Below are 15,558 nucleotides of genomic sequence, written 5' to 3'. Positions count from 1 at the left end.
AGTCTTTATTGACCAGAGTTTGGCTAAGGCGGCACAGTGATTTGAGGTTTCATTGGTCTGTTACCCATTCTCCAGCCCCAGAAAGGAGAGAAAGCTGAAAAAGTAAGTTTCTTGTGACAGGATTATTTTCATTATACAATAAATGTCAGAAAGTTAGCATAGAGACAATTGACATCCCTGATTCTTTTGGTAATAACATGCAGCAACCAAAGTCTTGTTAACATTTTTTTTAATCAAAAGTGAGAAAATATGTAATTCCATTGTTTCTCACATTTTTTTTTGGGGAAAAAATGAATTATTATTTTTTCATTAAAACCTGTAAAATAAAGTCCCAATAAAATTCATGTATACAAATCTATGCAAACTGGTAAAAAGAAAATATTTTCATGTGTCTTATTAATGGAAACCAGCTTCCCACAACTCGAAATTCATATTCTTCATTCAGCATTGTTTATCTTTCCTGTCCAATGTAAATGGTCATAGCTGGGGACATATATTTTATACATATACACACATATACATAACAGAATGTAGTTTTGGTTTTTAATTAATACAAATTTCAGAAGCCAGCAATTACTTTCTTTATTTAGTGTTTTACTTAAATCTAGCATTGTTTGTGCTTTCTACTCACTTCTGTATAGACCGCAGTAAACATTTGGAAGGCATTTTGTATGGCAAGTTTGTGTATTGCAATTTTTGAGCAATGCAAACATCCCCCTTAAATAAATGAAAACAGATCCCAGAAAGGGTACGCTTCCAACACATTCCCCAAAGATCTGAGTGCCGCTGTGCATTCTTGCTCAATTTAAACAAACTAAACTTCAGTTAGTCTCCCCTCCCCTAATGGGCACCCCCACTGGGAACATTGTTAGGTTACCACCATGGACAAGGCCTCAGTACAGCTGGATCTGTAAACAAGACTATAATCCGCATGAAAGAACGCTCAGAGTTTTGGCAGCACTCACAGTGTTGTTAACATATTGTGCCAAGGCAATAACAAAGCCATCATTTTTAAGTTTGTTCACGGATTTGTATTAATCAAGAAATTTTCCAGAAATTACTTCTAAATGAGGAACCTTCCAGAAAGTTACCATTTAGGAAGACAGTTTCCAGATGCGTTTTTTTGCTTATCTGCAACATATTCTTCCAAATAAGTTACAAATTTGTGGAAGTTCAGTTGAGACAGAAAACACATTGCTGCTGTGTTAGTGGAAGGAGGCTCCCTTCACTTTACTCCCTGCTTCTTCAAAGCCTGGCTAGTGCTTAGGCCATTTTTTTTATTAGGAGGAGGTGGCCAGGCCATGAAACTTTGCATTCTGGTGCTAAACATTATTGATATTTGGATCAGAAAAGCAATTATTAGATTACAGTCAGAACTGCACACTAAGCATTTAGGAAAAGACCAGTAGAAGGCTGTTGGACCTTTGTTAAAATTTAGTTGTTTGTTTTTATTGGCATTTAGGCGATTGAGTCTCTCGAATTCAATTTTTTTCAATTTAGACCCTATTTTCAAAACTTGTACACAAGCAAGTCTTCTGTGATCTTTTATGATTACTCTGAAGGAAAAAAGAAGGGAAGAAAAGGAGGGCATAACAGTGTAATTAGAGATGGGTAATGGGACAAACCTAAAATTTTTAATTTTTAAACATTGCATTGTTTCTTAAATATTAATAATTTTAGTTTTCTGTGTTAATATTAGATGATTTAAAACGTCCTGGGTAAAATGTACTTTTAAAGTGTTCCAGCAATTCAAAATACGGGTAGGTGGAGGACTCAGCCTTAGCAAAAAGCACGTATGTAGCTCTAGTCATGGTTACAGTACACGGGAATGGAGACTTGTGTTTGGAGTTGAGGACCTATATGTAAGTCTGTCACCAGTGGTCATGGGAATTTAGAGTCACCCTAGGAGATCCAGATGAGTCCATCAAAAGCTGATTCAAGCCCTAGTGGCCCAAGTGATCTGGATACCACTGGCCCTGCCTGGGTGTGCAGGGCTGGGTTAGCTCCGGGACTGCCTGGGGGCTTTGTAAATCTACCAAAAGAAGTTGCTTGCCTAAGGCTTTGGTTGTATTTCATCATTCATTCATGTCCATGGTACCTTCTGGATGACAATTATTTTTACTTTAAGAAAAGAAACTCTTTAATGACTAATAGTAAATAAATCCTTTCTCCAGCTGAAGACCACCCCAACCCCCAAATTACTCTGACACTAAATACATCTTTCTCTGCTCCATCTATGGTACATTGTTTAAAGCTCCAATATAGCATGTTTATATTCTGCCTTGTTTTAAAGTTATTTGTAGCCATTTCTTTCTTTCCCTTTGAAAATATAATGTTCCTGGATGTCTCTCCAAATATCTGATGTGTTACTCTGTACATTGTACATGTTCCACGAGTGCTTAATTTAACTATTTTGAGAATGTTTATTGTTTCCTAAAAAAAATCCCTCTCTGAAACGCACACTTTGGAAGGTACTTTGACTCTCTGAGACCACCAGCATTCTACTGAGTCAATTATTGCTTCAACTGAATTAATAATGCTCAAGCAGTCTCTTAGAAAACTATTTTATTTACTTATGTAGATTCTATAGTATACGCCATAAGTAATAATCACTGTCACGACATGAGATGACAGAATCATAGCTTCAATTTTAAAGTGTGTAATTGTTCACTAAGAAACAACAAAAACAACAACAACAAAAAACTAGGCAAGCTCTTGATGGTTGTTTTGGCAATCAACATCCTCTGCACAAAGAACATACACTTGTATTTTTCCTGGGGATCTGACTATACATTATTGTTGTTTATCTCTGACATATTGATGCTGATAACTTTTTCTGTGTGTATAGTTGTTTCTCTAAGAAATATGTGTTTACCCTCTATCTTTGAATTAAATCCTCTTTGAATGATCCCTTGCCATATGGGGCTGAACTCATTTACCTAATTCTGCAAGAGAGCCTTCCATCTGAGGAGAATGCTCTTGATTTTGCTGGTTGTGACCCCATGATGTGGGCCCTTTTGATTTCCATTGATCAGTAGTCAAATCACACTACACATGTAGCTATGTGGGTATAAATCACCCAGAATAAAAACTTCCAAATATTAAAATAAATTTGAATGTGAAGTAAATCAATAGTTTGGAAATTGCCTTCTTTTTCTGCATCAACAAAAACTTGCAAAAATTAATGAGATAAATAAATTAAAATATTTAATACAAGAAGGAGATTTTTTAAATCAAACCCTTGAAATTTCTTTATTTTTAAAAGGGGATTTCTTTAATCTTATCCTTGAAATTTTTAATAATTAATTCCTGACCAGAAGCCACAGTAGATCAAGATGCACCCTAAGGGTAAATTCAAAAAACAAGCTGGGAAGAAAAATAACTGGACACACACAGCAAATTCGACCAGCTGATTATTTTCAAAACTTATAGATAAGAGGGTCCTAGGAGAAGACCCAGGAGTAGGGTTCCCTGTGTGCTGGGCAGACCAGTGGTGATGGCGGTTTGTCATTTAGCATTTTAATCTCAAACCTTCAGGGTTGCCTCAGCCAATTTTAGGTAAGATGTATTATTTACTAGAAGGAGCAATAAGAAAACAAATGTTGTTTGCAGTCACCCAATGTTAAAGAAACTCTTTCCAGTAAACAACAGTTTCCAAAAGCAGATGTGAAGCCTCTAGTTGTTTCTCATGTATGCAGAAAGCAAAAATAAGCGCCCCAAAACGGAAGACTCTGACAAAACCATGTCAATTAACAGAGAACCTGACAACTTCCTTAGTTGCTTTTGCCTACCTGCCATCCAGGATCTCTTCACAGTTTTTACTTTAAAAGATGCTTTGGGAGTTTTGTTTTAAAAGTGATAACTCCACCAAACAAATATTTGTCTATATACTTTATTACAATTTCAGGAAAAAAGTTAAAAGATGGATGCTTTTCCCTGTTACTGACTATACATTTGGTGAAAGTTGTAGGAGGATTCAAGAATCTAATAGAGGTAAAATTGTAGAGAAATATGAAAGTGGTGATTATAAATAGTAATTAGGGACAATAGCGAAAAATGTAAACAGGAAAAGGGGACAGCTCTGGTTGGCAACAGAAAAGTGTTATGCTGATGTTGTTATTTATTTTTTAATCAGTGTGATCTGGACACACAAGGTGACATTCCTAATAAAGTATTTTTGTGATCACTACCCTAGCTTAATACCGTGCTCATATTAAATAATTAGCTGATTGATTAACTAATATTACTTTGATTGGGTACTGTATTTGGGCAGTGAAATCTGTAGTTCAGTAGGGTAGAAAACAATAAACAAGTAAATTGTATTTAATTATAAACTGTGACAAGTGCTGTTTTGTAAACTTTGCTCTAATTCTCATAACATTTAAAGCAAGCAGTGCTCATTTTATGAGTTTTAAGTTCTCTTCCTCTCCATTTAAGGCATTCTAACATTTATTTATCTTTTATGAGTACTATGTTAAATCCCTTATACATTATCTTATTTAATTCTCATAATTTAAGGGGCATGCGCTATTGTATATGTACAGTACTGTAAATAACATTCCGAAGACACGCCGCTAATTGGAGTGGGGAGCGGATTCAAACCCAGGATTACTAGTCCGCAAGCTTTTTCTCATCAGCTTTGCCACACCACCTTTCTGATGGAAGATAAGACTTAGAATTCAATATGCTAATATTTGTAATTAGTTGGCTCTGTCCATGTATATTTAAATCTATGAACATGCACAAGGAATCAATCCAGGGAGGAGAATTTCTCCACCCAGGGTCATCTTTACAATACCATTCCTCTCATCATACAGCTGAGCGGTTGAGTGTTGCTGTAGAAGATCACAAAACTATTCTGACTAGATCTGTACTGAGTCATGCTTTCTAATTTTATGGCTGCTCACAATTCTTCTGCCGACTCTGTATCAAATTTCCTATGGCAGCATGTTCGCCCCATCCTCTATCTCAGCAACAGCCCTTACTTCTGGCTTGACAGAAATTAATGTTTGGAAGCGTGGTTTGTTGGGGAATTCTCTTCTTGATCCTCTTGTTTCCATGTTTCCCAGAATGACTAGTACTGGAGCAGCACTTCCTGTTTCCCTCTTCACCTCTTACCCTTTATCCATGGGGATGAGTGACTTAGTTGATTGTTGGTACAAGTAGACCCCAACATCCAGATGTCTACATTCTTTTATTGGAAAAGTTGGATGTTTCGATTCACTGCTCCCTGTGCTCACCTGTGTATGAGTTCCAGAGTAGCTGGTTCTCAGCATGAATGTACTATCTTTTCTCCTTCATGCAACAACCTACTAGGGCAGGCCTAGCCCAAGAAAGTATCTGTTTATTCAACATGTAGCAATAAAGTCCATATACACCAGTGTGGCATTTACTCTGTGGCACTTATTGATCTAGGGTCTGAGGGGAGTATAAAAATGTCTAGGACCATTTTGGCCCTCAAGGACATTACACACTGTTTGGCAAATTAAAGCCAATAGTGTAAAATAAGGGCTATAACTATAAAATATGCATGTTTCTAAGAAACATATTGACTATGGAATTCCAGAGAAATAAGAGATCACTTTCAGTACAAATGATCAAAGGAGAGGCTCCTTTCAATGAGATGATCAGGAAAACATTCCAAGTTCTCTACAACCTGAATACTATAAACTTCTTTGATCTTACATGCCAGCACTTCTCCATGAGAGCAGATAATAGTGCCTCCCATATTTCAATTAATTCTTACACTAATTCTATAAGGGAATCTTTTTTTTTTTAATCCTCGACTGTGAGAGGGAGGTGGGGGAGAGGGTGGGGAGAAAGAGAGAGATGTAAAAGAGAAACATGGATGGTTTGCCTTCTGTATGTGCCCCTACTGGGGATCAAACCCACAACCATAAATATTGTTTCTGTCAACCAATGTTAAGTTAAAGATGCTCTTTCCAGTAACAAGCAGTTTCCACAAAGAGATGTGAAGCCTCTAGCTTTTTGGTGTATGGCAGGATGCTCCAACAAACTGAGCCACCCGGCCAGGACTGAGGAAGTATTCTGATGTTCATTTTATAGGCACAAGGTTACTTAGAAAATTGAGGTCCTGAGAGATTAAATAATTTTCTCAAAGTTACATGGTTAAGAACTGGTAGAAAACAAAACCCAAGTTTGCCTATTCTGATGTCCATATTGTTTTTTAAAACCAGGCAACTTTACAAACTGTTTGGTGTGGGTAGAAAAACACTGGGTAAGATTGGGAAATGCAGGATTAGAGTCCTGGATCCACTATTTCATAGATGTGTGTGATCTCAGACATTTTCTTTCTACTCTTCAGTGTCTTCAGTTGTGAAAAATGGGGATGAAAATTCCTGCTTACTCTAGGAACTTTGGAGAAGTTGAGATAGGGCATCTGTTTGCTGGTGTTCTGAACCAGGACTTTATTTCAGCTTCAAACCATGTAAGTGACCACCACACTGCTATTTCAACAGCATGAACAGAGATCAAGTTCTCTGGAATAAGGCTGTGAGATAGGGAGTTGTTTGTCAATGTTTTAATGGAGAATTGTCTAGGGACACACACCTCTAAAGAAGTAAGCAAGGTAGTACCAGGAAGAGTGAGAAGTGAAATAGCAGTGAAGTTATAAGTAAGGCCTCACCTGATCCATTGTAGGTGCTCCAGGGCTGGGTGGCCCTGTAGAGTTGAATCAAATTGAGGCAAGAGGAGCCGGAACATTGGTTTCTTCAAGTAAACCAGTCACTGGCTGCAGGTTGCTGTATCAGAGGGGCTGTAACCTTGGGAAGATTAATGCCCTATAGCTGAAGGCAATTTCTAGTGAGAGGTATAGTCGCTGATACCGCATTCCCAGCTGCCTGAAATGGGTTCATCAGCCCTGGAGAGGAGACCTGGGTGGAGCCCTGAGAATCCACTACAAAGGCGTACGACACTAAGAGCCCTAACACCTCTCTCATGCATTCTCAGTACTTGCTCCTGCTTCTTAGCTCTTCTTACACTATACTCCATGCCATCCATTTAGCACTTTGCTCCTGAACTGGACAGTGATTGCAGGGCCATGTCATATCTTTGAGGGTCCAGCAGTGAGGCGTGTACTGACTATAGGCAGAAGCAGCTCAATTAATGTTTGGTGTCAGTGATGTCAATGGTGATAATGATATACCAACTGTAGTGCTGGGTATTGAGGAGTCTGGAAAGAAAGATAAGGCATGATCCATTTTATTTGCCAAGTATGTAATCATAGAATAAAAACTAAAGGATGGGAAAGAATTACTATAATTAGCAAAGTATCACACACATAAGTAAGTGCTCAATATATTTCTGTAGAGTAGATGAATAAATGTCTCAACATAACTCAGCATAATCTTGGAAGGAACAAGCATGGCTGTGGACTGGGAAGTCAGAATGATTCCTTCAAGGTGGTGGTCATGAGGTGTGGGAGGCATAGTGATTAGAAGAAGGGTTAAGAGAATGGTGTAGGTAGATAAGGAGATATTTTATGTGAGGAACATCCCAGACATGAGAGATTTGGGTAAGCACACGTGCTTGCTGGGGTAAAGTGCATTTGTGAGTGAATTACAGAAAGCAAGGTTCAGTACATAGGGGACTGGAATAGATTGTGAAAAGTAGAGGAATTGACAGTAATAAGCCATGATGGCGCCCTACATTGGGGAGTGAAAAAGTGTATATTAAGAAGTGCAGGGCTCAGAATGAATTGGAGGGAAAATCAATTAGGGGCAGAGAGACCAGGCAGAAGGTTGCATATATTAAATATAAACAGTGAAATCCTGTACAAAGATGGTTGAAGTTGGAATAGAATATAAAGGTGGAGTTTAGGGTTAAATCTGCAGGAAAGAAAGATAGGACTTAATAACATGCTTATTTTTCCCACTTCTTTATTGCTTAAATCCAAAATGCTGCTAAAGATCAGTAAAAAAAGAACTTCTGATTTCTGAAGGACTTATCTTTTTAATGAATTTGTCCATTATCTACAATGTTTATGATTCTGAACACATTAAGACATACCTACACAACAGGACCAGAATGACTGTTTTGATTGAACTGAATGGGTTACCTAAATCCTAACTCAGTCATTTCACTCAAACAAGCCAAATAGTACCTGCCGTCTGTATAACTCTCCTCAGTCTACCAAGTGGGTTCACATTTTAAAGTGACCCATTAAAAACAATAACTCAATTTAGTCAAAACATTTAAACCAACTGTGTGGCATTAATATCTATCTATCATCTATCTATCTATCTATCTATCTATCTATCTATCTATCTATCTATCATCTATCTATTCAACAGGACCAAGTTAGGTCATTCATTTCCTGATCTAATTTTGCTGCGATTTGGTTTTATCTTCAGGCAGGTATAACACAATGTGACCTTGGTTGAAAGCATGTTCCTTATAAGTGCAGACATGATGTGTGATGTACATGGTATTTATTGTGAGTATCTGAGCTCTGACATTATTTTACAAATGTGAAATATATTAGATCAATTTATTCTGACTTTATTTTTCATCTTTCCTATTTTAAATTGCTGGATAATTGAATGAAAATGAAATTCACGAGTCTATTTAAACAGTGGCTATCCTGAATGAACCCTTAACCTGGAGCTACATAAAATTTGAAATCTATTTTTTAATATTTTTATAATTTTTTCAATGTACATATATGTACCTATTGATTAATTATATTCTTAACTTTTTATATTACCAATTTATTCCATCATTATCTACATAAAATTAATCTATCTTTAAAATTTATTGTGTAGCAAAATACAATGCTTGAGATTACTTATTGCTCATATATGTTACTTCTTTTCAATATCCCAATTCTCTTCTATTTTTATATTGCTAGGCAGATACTTCAGAAGGAAGAAGCATAGTTTTCTTCATTTTTTTTTGATGTTATCTTTTCTTTGTGTTTTATTTTTTAAAAGATGTAAGTAATTTTGTAAGCTATTTTTTAAAAAAATTACACTTTTTATTTAGGGATAATTGTAGATGCACATGCAGCTGTAAGAAATAATACAGAAAGATCCCATGTACTCTATTTCCCTCAATGATAACGTCCTGCAAAAGCATAGTATAATATGGCAATCAGGATATGGACATTGATATAGTCAAGATAGAGAATATACCCATCATCAAAGGAGTCCTCTTATTGCCCCTTCTGTCTTCTTCCTCCCTCCTGTGCTCAACTAAATTGTTTTCCATTTTTATAGTTTTGTCATTTCCAAAATGTTATAAAAATGGAATCCTATAGTATGAAAACTTTTAGGATTATTTTTTTTTTCACTTAGTATAACTCTCTGGAGAGTCATTCAAGTTGTTGCTTGAATCAACAGATTTTTCCTTTTTTATACACCGCAAGTTGTTTAAACATTCACCCACTGAAGAACACCTGGGTATTTCCAGTTTTTAATTGTTATATTAAGGTCACTATAAATAATCATATAGATGATAAAGCCAGTTTACCAACTTTTCTGTTTATGGATCATGCTTTTTTTCTTTTTTCTTTTCTGAGCCCTAGATCCTAAAGATTTCTCCCATTTTTTTCCCTGAAACTTTTATAGCTAAAAGTTTTACATACAAGTCTGTTATACCTTTTCAGTTAATATTTGTATAAGATATTAGGTGTGTGTCACAGTGTTCTATGTTGTTTTACCTATGAACGTCTAGTGGCTGCAGAACAAGTGGAAAGTCTGTTCTTTCTCTACTACCTACTACTTACTTTTGTCAAAAATCAGTTCATTTCCTTTTTTTCTAGCTAAAGGGAATCAGCTGATTTTTGACAGAGCTAAAGGGAGGATAAATGGCGATGGAAGGAGACTTGGGGTGGTAAACTTACAGCATACACATGGTATACTGTGGAATTGTATACCTGAAACCTACACAGTTTTAGTAACCAATGTCACCCCAAAAACTCAATTAAAAATCAGTTGAGCACATACATGTGTTACTATTTCTCAGTTCTCTTGTCTATGCCATTGATCTATCTATTTATTTCTATACCAATATCACACTGTCTTGATAAATGTAGCTGTGTGGTAAAACTTACTACCAGATAAAGTGGTATCTCTCACTTTATTGTTCTTTGTCAAAATTGACAGCTCTGGGAGATGGGGTTATGGAGTAAAGGGATGAACAAAAAGGAAAAAGGACTCATGGACATGCACAACAGTGTGGTGTTTGCAGGGGTAAAGGGCAATAAATGGTAATGGAAAACCAATAAAATTTATTACTGAAAAAACACAAAATTGTTGTAGCTATTCATGTTTCTTTTATTTCCATATGTATTTTAAAACAATCTTGTCTACATTTATGAAAAATCTTGCTGGGATTTTTATAGGAACTAGCTTGAGGAGAATTGACATCTTTACAAGTTTGGCCTTTCAATCCATGAACTGGTAATGTCTCCCTATTTATTTAGATCTGCTTTAATAAACTTTGTGTCAATTTAAGTATACAATTTAAGTATACAAGTACTGTGTATATTTTGTTAGATTCATAATTTTTTTAGATTTTTTTAAAGGTTTATCTTGTATCCTGCAACCTTGCTGAACTCACTTATTGCTTTTAGTAGGTTTTTTTTTTTTTTAAGATTCCTTGGTATTTTTTATGTATACAGTCATGTCTTCCAAAAATAAAGACATTTTAACTTCTGCCTTTCTCATCTATATGGTTTATATTTCCTTTGCTTTCCTTATTGCACTGGGTAAAATTTGTAGCACAATGTTGAATGAAAATGGTCAAAGTGAACATCCTTGCCTTGTTCCAATTTTAGGGGGAAGCTATTTATTTATTTATTTATTTATTTACCATAAATTATGTTAGCTGTGGGTTTTTGTAGATGCTCTTTACCAGGTTGAAGAATTTCACCTCTATTTCTGTTCTCTGGACAGTTTTTTTAAAACCCCAGATTGAATTTTGTCAAATATTTTTATGCCTTAATTGGTATAATCATGAATTTCTTTAGTTTACTAATATGGTGGATTACATTAATTGCTTCTTAAATATTGGACTATTTTTACATCTCTGGAATAAATTCCATTTAGTCATGGTGTATAATTCTTAATTATCTATTCCTGAGCTCTATTTGCTAATATTTTGTGAAAGAATTTTTTTTTCTATGTTCACAAAAGAAATTGGCCTGTAGTGTTTTGTTTTTGGGGTTTTTTTTTTTTTTTTGGTCTGGTACTATCTTTATCTGGTTTTGATATCAAGGTATTACTAGCTTCATACAATGCACCAAGAAGTATTCCCTCCTCTTTTATTTTCTGAAAGATGTTGGATATAATTGGTGTTAATTCTTCAAAAGTGTGATAGAATTCTCTACTGAAATGGTGTGGGCCTGGGAAACTAGGCAGGTTAGAGGTAGTTTATAAATAACAAGTTCAATTTCCTTAATAGTTATAGGACTATTCAAATGATGTAATTTGTTTTTTGATGTATTGATTTGTTTAGCTGTCACATTTTTGTGTGTAAAGTTGTTCATAGTATTTCCTTATTATCCTTTGGATGTCTTCTGAGTCTATAGTGATATCCCTTGTTTTGTTCCTGATATTGGTAATTCGTGTCTCTCTTTTTTGTTAGTCTTGTACAGGGTTGTCATTTTTATTGATGTTTTCTAAGAAATAGCTCTTTGTTTCATTGGTTTTCTTTATTGTTTTTCTGCTTTTTTCTTCATTCATCTGCTTTTATCTTTAATATTCTTTCTGTGTGATTTGGGTTTATTTTTCTCTTCTTTTTCTAGGTTCTCGGGGTGATAGCTTTGATTATTGTTGGAGACTCTTTCACTCTTTTTTACTGTACATCACAATATTTTTTCCATGACCATTTATCCCTCTTATACTCCCTCCCTCCACAATTTAGTGCTACAAATCTCCTTCTCAGCACTGCTTTAGCTGTATCCCACCAATATTGATATGTTGTATTTTTGTTGTCATTCAGTTTAGTGTATTTTTAAAAATTTCACTTGAAACATCTTCTTTGATCTATGGATCATTTGGAAGTATGTTGTTAGTTTCAAAATACTTGGAAATTTTCCTATTATCTTTCTAATTGATTTCTAGTTTGAGTCCATTATGGTGAGAGAATACATTCAAAATTATTTAAATTCTTTTCTTGTTGAAGTCTGTTTTATAGGTCAGAATATGGTCTATTGTGGTATATAATCCACAGGTACTTGAAAAGAATGTGTGTTCAGCTATTATTGGGTAAAATGTTTAACAAATATCAATTAAGTCCTATTGGTTGATAGTATGGCTCAATTCAATATTTTTGGTGATTTTCTGTTTTAATTCTGTCAGTTGTTTGAAAGGGGTGTTTAAGTGTCCAACTATATTTGTAGATTTGTCTATTTCTCCTTTTAGCTCCACCAGTTTTTATACCTCTGTTGCTTGGTGAGTCCACATTTAGAGTTGCTATATCTTTTTGGTAGACTGATATTTTTTTCATTATATAATTTCTTCTATTGTCTATGCTGATTTTCTTTGCTCTGAAGTCTGCTTTATCTGATACTAAGTAGTCATAACTGTTTGCCTTTGTAATATAATTGTCTTAAATCTTTCCTCTACATATTTAGAACCACATCAGGCTGTGATATTTATATAATACAGAAATATTTTATTAATATATGCAACCTTCTGTCTGGTCTCTCTACCTCTGTGTATACACACACACACACACACACACACACACACAGATAATAGCTATATACATAGCTATTAACTATGCATACAGCTAGCTATATACAAATAGTAGTATATATAAAATACGACCCTGGCTGATGTGGCTCAGTGGACTGAGCACTGGCTTGTGACCCATAGGGTCTCTGGGTCGATTCCCAGTCAGGGCATATGCCTGGGTTATGGGCCAGGTTCCCGGTGGGGGACGCTCGAGAGGCAACCACACATTGATATGTCTCTCCCCCTCTTTCTCCCTCTCTAAAAATAAATAAATAAAATCTTAAAAAAGTGCATATAGGTAACTATGTATAGTATAAATATAAAATATATATAGTTAAATATATACATAGTTAATAGCTATGTACATAGCTATTATCTGTATATACTAGTATGTATGTATATTAGTATATATAAAATATATACTATATAGTATATATACTAGTATGTATAGTATGTATACTATATACTATATATAATGTATAGTATATATAAGATATATATATGTATAGTTAACTATATACATAGTTAATAGCTTTAACTATTAATATGATTTAGAGAACTTGAGAAAGATAATACTCATTTGCTTCTCCCTCTACATCTCATACTTGTTTCTACTCCCACTTTGGCCTCTCTTTATTAAAGTGAGGATTCTGAACTCCTTTCCCAGAGCTGAGTCTTACTGCTTTCCCTGCTACCAGCCACTACTTACTTATCTGCTGAACTTGTTTTAAAGCAAGTTATGTCAGGGCTCTATTCCACTTGCTTCTGGAAGAAAATGAAATCTAATTATCATATTTTTATACAAAGATAACAAGGATAATAAAATCCTGAACTGTGAAAAGGAGATGTGAAAAAAAAGAACATTCACAATAAGCTCGAAGAGTTTTGAGACACATGTTTGATGTGTACACTGATTTGCAGCAAGATCTTGACATTGTCATGTAACATTAAGATTGAAAAATAAGTAAAGATAGTGTTTCCATCTTACACTAATTTTTACCGAAAGATGGGCCTGAATAAAAGCCAACTGAACGTATGCCAGTCCCCAGGCATATGCACAAGGAACTGCATAGGCATGAAAGAGCACAACCACAGTAAATAACATGATTGAAGGAGACAGGTACTGCAGGTAAGTGTGGCTTTTATTTTGAACAAAAAACCTATACTTTCATTAATATGATTTCACATTGTGTATTTTTCCAAATTTACATTATTCAAATATAATTTACATTATAATTTTTAATTTTCTGGGTTATTTCTTATATCCACTGTCTATTTTTCTGTGAACTTTAATACAAATAATAAATCTTATTGTTTAAAAGCACTCTGGTTTTATATAGTAAGAACAAATAGAAAACAATTTAGTTCATAATTTGAATCCAGAAAGTTGTGTGGAGCAGGAATCATTAGATTGCAGAGTTTGATTAGAAACCTCTCACAATTACCTCTTTCTTTCTGGTCATTTGTGTGGTAGACCTTGCCTCTTTGGGAGCAGTTTTTAGATTACATCTTGATTTATTGACATGCCTCTTTCTCATGAGAATGTTAACTTCTGGAAGGCCAGGATCAGCATCTTATATGCTTATTAGCTAAACTAATGTATTATTAGAAAGAATAATTTTAATTGCAAAGTTTATAACTTTTTATAAATGGAAATTATAGATAAAATAAATTCACCCTAGCTAGTTGAAGACATAGTCCTTCATTATCATTTGTAAAGTAAACAAGAATGGTAATATTTTAAAATCTATCAACTGATATGTATTTGATACCTACTTTGGTTCTGCAATCTATTGATCGCTGTAGGAATGTGAAAATAATATAAAGCATAATTTTCTCTTCACTGGAGTCTTTATTAAGACTAATACATGAAACTATTCTAGTAAATCTAAGCTTATACATGACATGGGCTTAAGCTGGCCGATACAGAGTATGCACATTAGAGGTTCAAAGGAGGGACAGGTCACAGTGGACTGGAGTGTGAAGGAAGGGTTCCTGGAGTAGGTGAGGCTTGATTAGGGTTCTGAAGTATCAGGTACAGTTTGGGTAGATGGAGAGAAAGACCAGTACTATTGGGAGAATGAGGAAAAGGATTTTTAAATGGGAAATATAGTATTAAATCACAGAAAAGAAAGAAGAGGTCTTAAGAACTATTGACTATTTTGAGATTGCATTTCCTCTTTCTTATATGATGAGGACCAACAAGATTTTTTGGAAGGATGGTGAATGACAGAGATAATGAGAGAGATTGGTTGGGGTGTGTGTGGTCAGGACAATTGCTGTCCAAGTCTAATGGGCCATCTTCAGTAGTAGAAGTTAGAGGTAACTCAGTGAGTAAAGACTAAAGCTTGTCAATGGGGTGGGATAATCAGAGGCTTCTGGAAGAGAGAAAGATCAAAAAGAGAAATAGGCCCACATCTTTAACGTGCAAGATGCTCTAGGCAATGCAAGGGCAGTGGCCTCTTACCTTTAACCACTGAGCTCATTAAAAAAATGGACTTTTGGTTAAGGATTTATTTTTTTCCCCAACCACTGCTGAATACATAGACCCTGGCATGGATAGATATCTTTAAACTGGAAAAATTATGCCCATGTGTAAATTTAACACTAAAGTGTTTAATTATGTAAGTCATATATTTTTTGGTATTTGTTTTGAATATGATTTATGAAATGTTGGCTTGCAGAAAATTGGCACATAAAGATATGTTGAAACAGGTTTAGAATTTTTATCAACATAAATTGTATATAAAATATACATTTTATATACCCCGGTAGTGTTATCACTTTCTCTAACACACTTGAAGGAGGAAACCCATTTACACATTGTGGATCCCAAGAATAACCAGGGCAAAAAAAA

The sequence above is a fragment of the Pteronotus mesoamericanus genome, unplaced genomic scaffold, assembly GCF_021234165.1.
Source record: "Pteronotus mesoamericanus isolate MK-2021 breed Mesoamerican mustached bat unplaced genomic scaffold, CSHL_Meso_final contig_50, whole genome shotgun sequence".
Lineage (NCBI taxonomy): Eukaryota > Metazoa > Chordata > Mammalia > Chiroptera > Mormoopidae > Pteronotus > Pteronotus mesoamericanus.
The sequence above is the reverse complement of the archived record's forward strand: the minus strand, read 5'-3'. Positions refer to the sequence as shown.